The sequence below is a fragment of the Onychostoma macrolepis genome, chromosome 25 (assembly GCF_012432095.1).
Source record: "Onychostoma macrolepis isolate SWU-2019 chromosome 25, ASM1243209v1, whole genome shotgun sequence".
Classification (NCBI taxonomy): Eukaryota; Metazoa; Chordata; class Actinopteri; order Cypriniformes; family Cyprinidae; genus Onychostoma; species Onychostoma macrolepis.
In genome coordinates, this window is record NC_081179.1 from 11,112,280 (window position 1) to 11,125,203 (window position 12,924).

Here is a 12,924-nt window from a genome sequence, read left to right on the forward strand (position 1 = left end):
GCTGTGGCCGGGCCACTCAAAGACATTCACAGAGGTGTCTATAAGCCACTCTTGCTGTGTGCTTAGGGTCATTGTCCTGTTGGAAGGTGAACCTTCTGCCCAGTCTGAGGTTCTGAATGCACTGGACTGGGTTTTATTAAGGCTATCTCTATATTCTGATGCATTGAGCATTTCTTCCACTCTGACGGCCACTGAACAACAGCCCCACAGCATGAGGCTGCTGCCAGCACACTTTACTTTTGGGATGGTACTCTGCAGGTGATGAGCAGTGCCTGGTTTCCTTCAAACATATGCTTGGTATTAAGGTTAATCAGACCAGAGAATCTTGTTTCTCAGAGTCTGAGGGTCCTTTAGGTGATTTTTTGCAAATTCCAAGTGTGATTTCATGTGTCTTAACTGAAGAGAGGATTGAGTTTGGCCACAATGCCATAAAGCCCAGATCGGTAGAGTGTTGCATGGATGTTTGTCCTTCTGTAGGTTTCTCCTATCTGCATATATTATCACGGAGCTCAACTAGAGTGACCATCAGGTTCTTGGTCACCAGTCTAACCAAAGCCCTTCTCCATCAGTTGCTCAGTTTGGCCAGGAGTCAAGCTCTAGGAAGAGTCCTGGTTGTTTCAGACTTCTTCCATTAAGGGTAACAGATACTACATGCTACTGTGAAACTTCAATGAAGCAGAATTTTTTCTGAATTTTTCCTCAGATGTGTGGCTTGACGCAAACCTGTTTCTGAGCTCTACAGGCAGTTCTTTGGACTTCAGGGCTTGGTTTTTATTAAGACGTGTGTGCCTTTCCAAATCATGTCCATTCAGTTGAATTTGCCACAGGTTAACTTCACTTGAAGTGTAGTAACATATACAAGCAATATGAATGCTCCGGAGCTACATTTCAACTGTCCCAGATAAGGGTATGAATACTTATGCAATATTTTAAAATAAATTTGCAAACATGTTAAAAAAAATGTTTCGCTATACATAGCTCTGTTTATTTAAAATATTGGAAGAGAACATTACAAATGGAACATTATATAACATATTATGCAATTTTCACATATTATGACTTCCTGTTATCACAAAAGCAGGTGATTTGTGTAATCTGAGGGGGAAATTACAGAAAGGACACCTGGGTAATTGACTGACCTGTGCGTAATGTTCTGAATTGCAGTGTTGCCACCACTAGATTGCAATTATTTTGTCTTTTTTTGTAACATTTGTTCTTTTTCTCTTAATCTTCTTTTTTTCTCTTTAATTCTCTCGCCTCTCTCTTCATCTTTCTCACTTTTTTGTTTCACTAATCATCACTCTTACTAACATGCTTCAAGAGTGCTTGTATTTCTAAAGGTTAAGAATGACAAAGGTGATGAAGGAGGAACAGAGACCTCAAAAGTGAATTATAGGTTCGGTGATCCTTCTGAATTTGGATTTCGGAGCCCCATCCATCTTTGTCAGTGTCACTTGATGGGTCGGACCTAGTGTGTGGATTTTCAAAGTTACGGTGGCTTGAAATTCAACTGAACATCAAAGGTAGAAGAGCATTCATCCTGAACATCAAACATGCCTCTGAGGGTTCATTTATAAAACATTCACAGGAAAGACATGACCTCCAATCTGCTAAAGAGCATTTATACTCGTTTTGACTGTAGTTGATTCATACAGACATTTCCAATCTGAATGTCATAACTAAGAACAATTCATGTTCTGTTTGACCCATGTGCACCTTTCTCTGTGAATATCATTCTCGGGTAGAGAAACGCTCAAGGTGTTCCTCACTGTTTCCTTTTCATGCCGTTTTTTTGATTGCGTCCCTATAGAATGTGAGAACAACATTCTGCTAATGGCAGGCTCAGGCACGCTGGCTTGCTCTCACGGGGTAACAGTAACAAGTTAACAAGCTGCTTCATTGCTTGTTCTCCAGATCCAATTATATGACCATTTAATTACACCCCTTCATCTCGCTCCTGCTCTCTCCTTCTATAAAAGCGCATAATGATTTTCAAGGATTTTCACGTTTACACTTTTTGTTTGCCATTACTGTGAAATGTGTTTGCTGGATGTATTTGTCATGTTTCAATTTTTATTCAATTAACAAGTGCTGTTTTTGATGAGAGCAATGTTTTTTCCCCCCTAACCTTCAAAATCAAGCCTCTTTTTTATTTTAGTGTTATTTATGGTATATTATCAATTAATTAATTTATTTATAAAAATCAGTAAAATTGTGAGGAAACACACTGGTTTCCATTTTCTGTGGGGACATTCCATAGACGAAATGGTTTTTATACTGTACAGACTGTGTTTTCTATCCTCTTACCTTAACCCTACCCCTCACAAAACTTTCTGCTATTTTAGATTAAAAAAAAAAAAAAAACTATAACTATAATTTACAGTCTGTTTTCCTCATAGGGACCAAAGAAAATGTCCCCACAAGGACAAAATTTACTATATTACTATCCTTAATGTAGGGAATGTGAGGTACACGCATCACATCACATATAACCATGTTTATTTATTTATTTATTTATGGCAGATTTGTATAAGAACAGTTTTACTACAAATACTAAAGGTTAAACTATGGTTAGTGTAGCAATAGCGTATTTGGTGGTTGCCATGGATTACCTAAATTAACCATTTTTTGTTTAGTAAAATCATGTTTGGTTAATTTTCGTAAGGTATATAAACTAGTGTTTCCCCCCCACTAAATCTCTGAAAAGTGGGCTTCTGATTATTGTGGGCTTTCTGTTTCGATGTTATGTAGAAACAGTCAAAGCATTTTCTTAACAACAGCTTTTGTCTGTTTTTACCACAAGATGGCAATGGTACATATTGAGTATTCTATAATCAGCATTAACAACCCTTGTGTGGAAGCTTTTCTAGTGGAAATTTTGTGTAATATATCTTTACACAATGTAGACTAATGTAATGTAGGCTAAATACATCCGTGTAAACCTTGTTGAAATTAATCCAAATGTAATAAGAAGCCTGAGTGACTTTCTTTCGAGCATTATTATGTGTGTGTGTACTTGTTTATGGTACATTGTGGGGACCAAATGTCCCCACAAGGATAGTAGCCTAAAACCTGAAATTTTTTGACATTGTGGGGACCAGCCGACGGTCCCCACGAGGGAAAACAAATTATTAAGAATAGTAAATGATGTTTCTCTGAAAGTGTAACAATGCAAACAGGTTTTCTGTAAGGGGTCGGTTTAGGGTTAAGGGATAGAAAATATAGTTTAGTCAGTATAAAAGTAATAGAAAGTCCCCACAATTCACAGAAACAAATGTGTGTGTGTGTGTGTGTGTTTTTGTGACAAATGAGAACATAAATTTGTATAATGACAAGTGTATGACATAGGTATTACAAGGAGAAGGTGACTTTTCAGGACATTACCCCATGTCCCCAGTTTTCAAAACGCTTATAAATCACACAGAATGGAGTGTATGGAAAATCTGAAATAGCACAAAGTTTCCTGTAAGGGGTAGGGTTAGGTGTAGGGCACTAGCACATACAGTTTGTACAGTATAAAACCATTACGCCTATGGGATGTCCCCACTTTTCACACAAACAAACGCGCGCGCGTGTGTTTGTGCTTGAGAGCGAGAGATAGTAAAACGTCATTGCTCCTCTTTAGGCGGGAATGTAGCGATTTATTGGCTTTGACAAAAGGTTTCAACAAGTAACGTAAGTCTGCTTCTTCACATTACATCGTCGACATTATAAATACGTGAACTTCTCCCCAAATCTTTTACTTCAGTGTTATATCTTTAAATAATCAAGTGACCGAATCTTCTTCACTTCCAAGCACTGACACATGTTTTAGTGCTGACTGCAAGAAAAAAATGAGTGCTCTGCAGTAGCTATCGTCTTATTAGTTAGCAACCTATTGTTTCGAGTCTGCAGGTGACATCATGGTTTAGAAAATGTGTAATATTGACTCATACGACTAAAATGTAAAACGAAACTCTCGTTTTTTTTTTTGTAGAGCTCGATGACAGTTATGCCAACAGTTGAAAAAAAATGTTGGGAAAACCTAAGATGAAGAAAAGCTCTTGTAAATGATTGAATAAACGATTCAGTTACGTTTCACGATGTCACGATGTGACTTCATGAAGGCCACTGTAGGAATCGCTTTAGTGAAGGGATTCAAAAGATTCGAGTCACTGATGAATCAAAACTCCTCACCGCTCCAGTCACACGCGGCCCCTCCCTCCGCCTAGGAGTTCTGCGAGGCGCGTCACTCCGGCCCCGCCCCCAACGCAAACTCAGTTCTTCGCGTTCATTTCATTCTTGCCCTCATTCCGCGCATACTTCACATCGTTGTTAGATACGCGGAATAGTCGCGCTCTCGCGCTCCGACGAGAAGAAAAAAAAGCGATCAGCTGGAAATAAACCAGAGCGTGCACTCGATCCGATTGCACAGCGTAGGACACATTTAAAAGACGGAGGTACGTTTGACGCTTTATTGTACTAAGTTGTCGCGAAGTTATAGACTCTATTTAGATTCTCTGTAAAATTGCTTTAAAGTGCAAAAATGGTGCGTTTTATTTTTACTGCTAGTTTTGCTAACACTTTACGTGTTTACTGTTATGTATTGTAGATTAATACGTAAATATTACGAGAACAGCGGTTGTAGTTTTATTCCCAGTTTTTAAAAATGACATGGCAGAAATAAACAGCCTGTGCTTCACGATGAAAAATCCCAAATACACTGTGCCAAAAGAGGCAGTTAAATAAAATGATTCATGCTTTCCTTTTTTTGTAGATTGTGCAAACATCCGCAGAGATTTTCATCACTTGTGGAGGTTCAGAAAACACTTTTTCCTTCGATCCGTGCCAGCCAGTTTACCACGATCTCGTTGTACCAGTAAGTTCATATTTACTTTAATAGTAAACCTCACGCTGTGATTCATGTTTCTGGCATGACTGAATCAGTGTCATTGATTTCTGGTTATTAGCGTGACCTCGGTGACTTGTGGATGTTTAGTCGCTTATTTGGTCTGGCTAACACCCCGCTCCCGTTTGCTTTCCTGAAAAACGCCAGTTTTGTGTACATAAATAAAGGATTAGGGAGAAAGTCCATGGTCCAGCCCCTGTTAATAATTAATCTGGACGTTTGAAAGCCCTCAGACTAAAATTAGTGCCTCTGAGACTGTCTCAAACCTAGTGTGCTGCCTACCTGGACTGCATTTTGGGGCATCATTTGTCATATTTTGGGACACATTCTGTGCCATTTGTCACGTTTAACTACTAAAAGAGAGTGAAATATGCGTTTATTGCTGTTTTCCAATAAAGTAAGACTGTGTTTTGTTCAGTTTAAAGTATGTATCTGACATGTAATAGACAAAATGTTAAGCGTTAAAGTAACTTACTGGACTTAATTTTGTGCAAAGTGTTTATTTTCGGCTTTGTGAAAAGTTTAATAAATGAGTGTACACTTTCATTTAAAAGCCTTATACTGTAGTACAGTACTTTAGAGGAAGACGGATTATTAGTTTTTTGTTGTTTGTTGTTCCCCCTCTCCCACTGCTGTCTGACAGTGGTTTGTTGTCTCAGATTAGATCGACCCCCTTCACTATTGTGTTGCTGTTTTGACTTGCCAGTCTATTTAACTTGTGTAAACAAAGTAGAGACCCTTTTAAAACTGAAACACCAATTCTCACAATCCAAAACAATGCATATCACTGATAAAAAAAACAGTATCTGTGACAGTTTTCATTCATAATTGAATCAAAACCTAATAAGTATCTTATATATATCTTATTATAAGCATATATGTGACCTAAACGTTTTTGTGTAACTAAAACATGGCCTTTAAAAATGAACTTGATGTATAACATTGTAATATAACCTTTCAGAAGGAGAGAACCAGTTGACGCAGTTAGTTAATTTATCTGTTTTCTCTTTCTGAAACTTTGTCAGAAGAGGAAAAAAATGTGCCAGATTCAGTAGACAGGGCTTCCTCTGGGAGCACGGGATTGTGGGAAAATGGGGGAAGGGGCCCTTCATTGTTCCTGCTGTTATTGAAGCAGGGGCTCGTGGAGCGGCTGAATTACTCCACAAACAGTCCCGCTCCCATGCTGACATCTGGTTTGCCACTTAAGCGCACCTGTAGGCTGAAAGATGCTAAACTGTGTGTATTCATTCTGGCGCTGGGCTAATTCAGAGGAACGGCCATTTGTTTGACTGTTGCTGCCACTCACCGTCTAGCCAACTCCATTGTTATGCCAGCAACAGGCGATAGTGGTGGAGGCACCATATGGCTTGTGTGTGCCTCGATGTTATCTGGTTATTTAGCTTATCAACACCATTATGTTGCATTTTGTCCTTTCTTTTACATGTCTTTTTATGCAAAGAGGGTGATTGAGTAAGTTTAGGGAGGGCGAGACTGTTTACATAGCCAAAGTACAATAGTTAGGCACTTGTGATTAATGTACCTTTGCTTTCCATACAATTTTAGCAGGAAATAAATGTACATTTTTGACTTGATCTAATGCAGTTATTGTTTTTTTGTTTTGTTTTTTTTTGTGAGGGGAAATGCTAAGATTAAGATTTTCATTAAAAAAAGTATATTTCAATATACTTTCAGTCAGACATTTGTCATCAACATTGTGAGATATTTAGATTTTTCGTAATGAAAGGTCAAAAATAATCCCTAGTTTTTTTGAGCATTGCTGTATTTTTAGAAATAAGTTCAGATAGGCGAGGTGAAGATGCCAAGGATTTAAGCAACAGGTGCTTATGATCTGTATTGTATGAGGAAATATAAATTTGGCTTATCTAAGGGAGAAAATGTGGACTTGTAATTTACTGCAAAAAAAGCTTTTGGCGTAGACTGGTGCTAAATTTGACCAGATTACAGAATAATGTAACATTTGTCTTGCGAGTTACATGTGTTCATTGCCATTTCATCCTTTTCTTTTGGCATGCATAATAACAAGTCTTGTATGATAACTGGTTTGAGGAGGGGGCGGAATACGAAACCCCGAAAAGATTTGTCGGAGCAAAACGCGAGAGGGGGGCCTGAAGGGGCGACAAAGGAAAATTCATATGTAATGAAATTTGGGTTGAGAGTTTGTCAGCGGAACAATGGCTCAGTGGGACTGTGTGTAGCAGGGGCACGGGTGGCCAGCTTTGTTCAGGGAACACAGGAACAATAGGGTGTCCTCTGTGGCCCGGGGCAGCAGGAGGCCCACGCCGTGCCCTGAGGTAAACTCTGTTGTCACAAAAGGACCGCTCTCTCCACACAGCCCACCGCTCCACGAGACCAAGGACAGCCAGAGAGAGACCCTTACTGGAACTCTGCCACTGACGTCAGCACGTCTGCCCCGAGATGATCGCTGGACGCCCTTTTAGCTAGCTTGTAAATGTTGCTGGATTTAGCTTATGGAAAAGTTGTTGAGTGAATTCAGAAACAAAACAACAAAAACAGAGACTTGAGTGAAATACACAGATTATAGACCAGTTGTACTTGTTTTACGAAAGAAGACAAAAAAAGAAAAAGTTTTTGAATGGATTACGAAAGAAACAAATAGATACTATAGCTATAGATAGACAAACTGATTACTTGATTGAATTAATGGGAACAAAATAATAAATAGATTATGGAAAGGTTTTATTGTCCTTGGAAGAACAAGATGACTGATTAATAGACATATATACAGAAATATAGACAGACAAGCAGATATTTGATTGAATTAAAAAAGAAACGTATAGAGAAACAGACAGATGGATCTTTCTTGAGTGAACTAAAGTAGAAAGAAAGAAAGAAATAGAATATGGAAAAGTTGATGAGGATTGTGTGATCTTTGAATAATTAAATTGATATTTAAAGTGTACCTAAAGTATACTTGCAATAGTTGCATTTTAGCTCAATCAAATGTACTTCAGTATATCTTTAGTTGGACTTCAGTACTTCCATACAATTAAAGTGCATTAAGTACAAAATTAGTCGTTCCAATTTAGCAGACTTTAAGTATAGCAGTTTAGTATACTAAAAGTACAGTTGCTTAAATAGTACTTAAATATGTAAATGTATACTTAGTGTGAAACAAATGTATTTCAAATACATTTTAGTACATTTTAAAGTGAAATAAATAAATAAATGGATAAGTTTTATCATGCCTGCGTCAAAAAAAAAAAAGATAGATAGATAGATCGATTGATCCTGAAAAGGACAGTAAAAGAGACGGAAGAAAAGCAAACTAAAAACAGTTGAAATGTTCTGGGAATACACATAATAATGTTTTTATTGTGTGTATAGATCATGGCTTTGAGAACAGAAGAGCTTTTCTTTGTGCATGTTATTTTATTATCATAAAATCTGTTTTTCCTCAGCTCAGTGGAAACGCCAGAACAACAGCTTAGGGAGAGTCAGAGTGAAATCAGTCACTAAATGAGTCAGTTCCTGACATAAACGCAAACCTCAGAGTTCCAGTTAAACACCTCCCGTACAGCATTAATCAGAGGTGGTCTTACAGTTTGTCTTTCTTTTATTTCATCAAGTTTACCATTTATGCACCTGTTTAAATAGCATTTCAGTGTAGAGTTAGTACCTTGATCATAAAATACCTCCATGTAACGATAGAATAGTGAATAGAGACCTGCTCCTGAACAGAACTAACAAAAAACAAGGCACAAAAGCTTTCTTTTTCCTGTTAGGACAGTAGATTAAAAAAAGACACCGCTGTGTCCTAGATGGATTTCAGGAGATGCCAAGAAAGGGCGAGCAATTCTGTTTTGATAGAATTTGATCAGATGTACTGAGAGTTTTGAAAAGACTTTCTTCTGCGTTTATAAGAACCGTCTGTGTTCTCTGCGCGAAACCGTATCTGTGGTAAATCAGGAAGCAAGTGCGGTTCATGGCACCCTTTGGAGTAAATGTATTTGTCCCCTGCTGGACGGTCAGGAAAGGTTATGAGCAAACACTGGTCATGCTTCTCGGGAGCTCACACTTATTTGAACACGTCGTCTCTTCCATTTCCTGGAGGAGGCATTGTGGGACAGCGTGGGGAGTGTGGCACCCCAGGAAGGCATCGGATAATAGCAGGGTCTGACTCAGCGAAAAATAGCCTGCTTTAGAAGAATAGAGCCTGTGGAGTGATCACAGAGCATTTCTGCCCCACAATACCGGGGAGGAAGCCGGTCCACTCCTGGACTGTCTTCAAGGAAGTGGATTTTGTATATGGCCTCTGGCACTGTAGCGACTGAATTTGGTCATTTAAGTAGGACATGGTCTTAAATCAGTGTTCTTATAGCAACCAATTAGATTTTAGGAATGTGGAGGTGACTGATAATATCTGTGGCAGTCTTTCTCATGAATGTTAATTAGGTGATGTAACATTTGTTTTAATTAGGGATGCACAATATATCGTATTATATCGTTATCGCCATAACTTTGTTTGACTTTTTTGAAGGGATTTTTAGAGATTTATTAGAGGATTTTTTAAACTTTTTTTATATTGATATTTATATTTAATTATGCATGATCATTTCCTTTATTATTATTTTTAAATGGCCTTTGCCGTCATCTAATCTCACTTAAACTTATTCTTTAAAAACACTAATCATTTAATACTGTTAAATAAAATCTTTAGCTAAACACGAAATAAATATCTGTTTTAATACTGTACATTACAATGTTGTGATGCCTACATTTATTGTAGCGTTTACATGGATTGATTTTAGTGTTTATTTTAAATTTATTTAGACGCAATAATATACAGTTTTAATATCATCCATTTATCGGTTATCGGCCGATATTAAAACTGATTTAAAAAACTAATAATTTTACAGATTCATATTGTATTCATTGTTCAAGCTCATTTCCTCTATTTTTATATTCGAATTACCTTTGCCATTAAAGTTTATTTTTTGACACTTTGTGATGGCTAAATTCACGTAACATTTAAAATTATTTTATTCAATTATTTATTTATAGACAAAAATAGAATAAAATTTTAATATTGGCCTTAAAATGAAAATAATAATCAGCTTATCTGTATCAGCCAGAAATGTAATACTAGTCATTGTTCTCAACCACTCATTGATTTTTAAGGGCAGGTTAAGATAGGAATATTGTTCCAGAACCAACAAAGGATGTTGATCCTGGAACACATCTTACTTTTGTAAATCAGATTTGTTTCTTTTACACTCGCTGCATCTGATTCCATGTTGCTAAATTTGAATAAAAGTGAGCGCAAAACCAAAACCTAGCATTATTGTTTGGTCAAGCCAGCTTTCTCTGCCCACTCTGCCCACTCGACAATAACTTTCCAGAAGTCCAGCCGTCACTTTTGGGTCATTAGCACTTGGTTGAGAGGATTACATAGCCACGGGGAAAGCAATAACAACGGTGCTTACATGCCTGCCGCCCCTTAGGAGTCCATGCGGTGCAATTCACAGACATATTTTCGCTTGGATATTAGCGGGTTTGTATGACCTCCAAAATTGCATTGAATAAAGTCATAACCTGGGGAGCAAGTGAGCCAAGCTGTGCAGTTTCTGTTCAGTTGAATGAAGCCATGGATAGTACATCTTTAGATTTGTAAAATGTCATCTCAAGGATGGCTTCTCAAAGACTTACATGTTTTGTAAGACCCCCGCTTTAGTCGTCAGCATGACGAATAATTAATTTGAAGCACATGCCAGGTTATAGAGATGAAGGCACTGAAAATGTATTACAAGGTTGAATTTTTTTCTGATTAAAGATGATTCTTTGCATATCTTTCTGAATAGGATCCACGGCCCTTTTCTTTAGAACCCTTCACATTTCTTGCATCTTCAAGACGTCTTCCTCCGATGTTTTTTTTTTTTGGCAGTCTTTCTTTGAGGAAGGATTCTCTGGCGTGGTTCCTCCGCAGAAATAAAAGGACACGGTTTCATCTAAGCAAATACTACACTGACAATCACAGTACAAGATGTGCTGGCCGCTATACAACACATGCCATTGAAATGCAAAAGCCTCTCTCTCTCAGAGAAAGTCTGAAAGAAGGGATTTTTAGGTCATTCTTAATTGAATTTCCTGGCTGATGACAGAGTAATATAGAGACTAATAGCATTGTGCATGCATCTCGTGTCACCGCTAGAAATGCACTGGAGGAAGGCTCTTTGCGATCACTTACAGACACTGGATATATGAAAACCCTTCGTTCATTATGTCTTCACTTAATAACTTAATAAGCCTTCTCCGTTATGTCCTATGTAGCTCATGTTATGAAAGTGGAATAGGCTTACGAGGGTTAATGCAGCCATTCGTTTCGATTAATTGAATGGAGCATGTAGTGGTTACAACTATTCTTCTTTTTTTCTGTTATTGTACACTGAAATCAGATCGTTTTTGTTCACTATTGTCTCTTCAGGTTGCTGAGATGAACATTCATTGACATAATTAACAAATATTTTATGTTGTACCTTTGTTACATGTGTATATATCAGGAGTTTTTCAACTTTTCAGTGGCAAGGACCCCCAAATGTGAGGATCCTTTGAAAATATGAAGGCAGTTATATATTTGAAAGTATACTGGATTATTTAGAATGTCGTAAATATTAATAAAAAAAATAATATAAAAAAAATCAATTATTTTTTATTATTATTCTTTAGCTTCATTGTTGCATTAAAGCCAAAATATGAAAAACATTATTTATATTTATGAAAATAATTGAATAATAATAATAATAAATAAAAATAATTATTTTATATTTTTTTGTTTAATTTTAGATTTTTCATTTTTCAGCACATTTATCTCATTTAAACTATCTTATTTTTTTTCCTCTCTACACGTAACACTGAAAATATCACAAAACAAAATTCTAAATCTAAATGATTATGAATCATATATATGTGATATATGTATGTGTGTGTAAGCGTTATAAGTGATATGCAAATTCATTTTAATAAAATGGAAACTGTTTTAATTCTAATTTTTTAATTCTAATGTTGTGTAGAAACAAATATAAATGCAGAGTAATTATAATATTTTCTGTTAGAATATATTTTGTAATTTTTTTCCCCTTCTCAACTTCAACTTTATCTTCTTTTTTTTCTCTAAAAACTGGGGCCTAGAGAAACAGTATGTGCACAGAAACAGTCCAGTTGTTACTTACCTTTAACTAATCACAGTGCAATTACAAATATCTAACACAAGGTACGACTATAATTCCTGGTAAACCGTTTCTTTAATGCATTTAAACTAACCAAAGCCGCAAAGTGGAGGCGAGCGGAAATGTAGTGGTTTTCTGTCGACCCGGCTGCCAACTTCATCAATAGGGAGCCGCTAATGTGCAGACGAGAGCCGGGCGGTTCGATTACAGCTTCATTTGGTAATGAAGTGAGAGCGAGAGGCTCCCGTGAATGCTTTAAAGAGCTCAGCGTGATGGTTTGGAATCGAATAAAGCAGATTTTGTGATTTAGACACATGCAGGAGAGTTCGCTAGCATTGCGACACAAATCAGACCCCACGCAAACACAGTCTGTACTCATATACATATCATTACATTTAATTACAACAAGCTGGCGCTTTAGTGGTGTTCTCGCCCGTGGACATGAACACACACAAGCGTATGCGCGTATACTGTGAGATACCCTCATCCGTTGGCAGCGCGAGTAGACCAGAGGGAATGAGACAGCTGCCCGGGGTGGATGTGTGCCTCCCAGTTTGTGCGGGATCGCACCCATGCCTTTCGTTTGGCTGGCTGAGGCTGCCTGGAGGGTGAAGTGTATTGTAAGTGTGACCACAGTACATTGTTGCATGACTAATCTCGGCCTTCCATCTGCCACTGAGGCCCCGGCACAAGCACTGCGCTCTCCAGCATCAAGCACTGCCATATTGCAGCAGTCACAACATCTTGGCTTTGACTGGCACTCTACTACAGCAGAAGCGCCCGGGTGGACCCACTGCCCGCCTCACAGTCAGGAATTATGGGACGTTACAT

At 37.7% G+C, this 12,924-nt stretch overlaps 1 protein-coding gene across 2 annotated transcripts in view; it reads left to right on the forward strand.

Moving 5' to 3' along the window:
- Nucleotides 1-3,610: 3,610 nt before the first annotated feature.
- tead1a (TEA domain family member 1a) overlaps nucleotides 3,611-12,924 on the forward strand; it is a 40,418-nt gene continuing 31,104 nt past the window's right edge. The window contains exons 1-2 of one of the 2 annotated variants that reach the window (XM_058768057.1): nucleotides 3,611-3,675; nucleotides 4,757-4,858. The gene's annotated coding sequence lies outside the window, so the exon portion shown is untranslated. Of the gene's footprint in view, nucleotides 3,676-4,056; nucleotides 4,440-4,756; nucleotides 4,859-12,924 lie in introns of those variants that run through there. The other variant, XM_058768056.1, reaches the window with a different exon arrangement.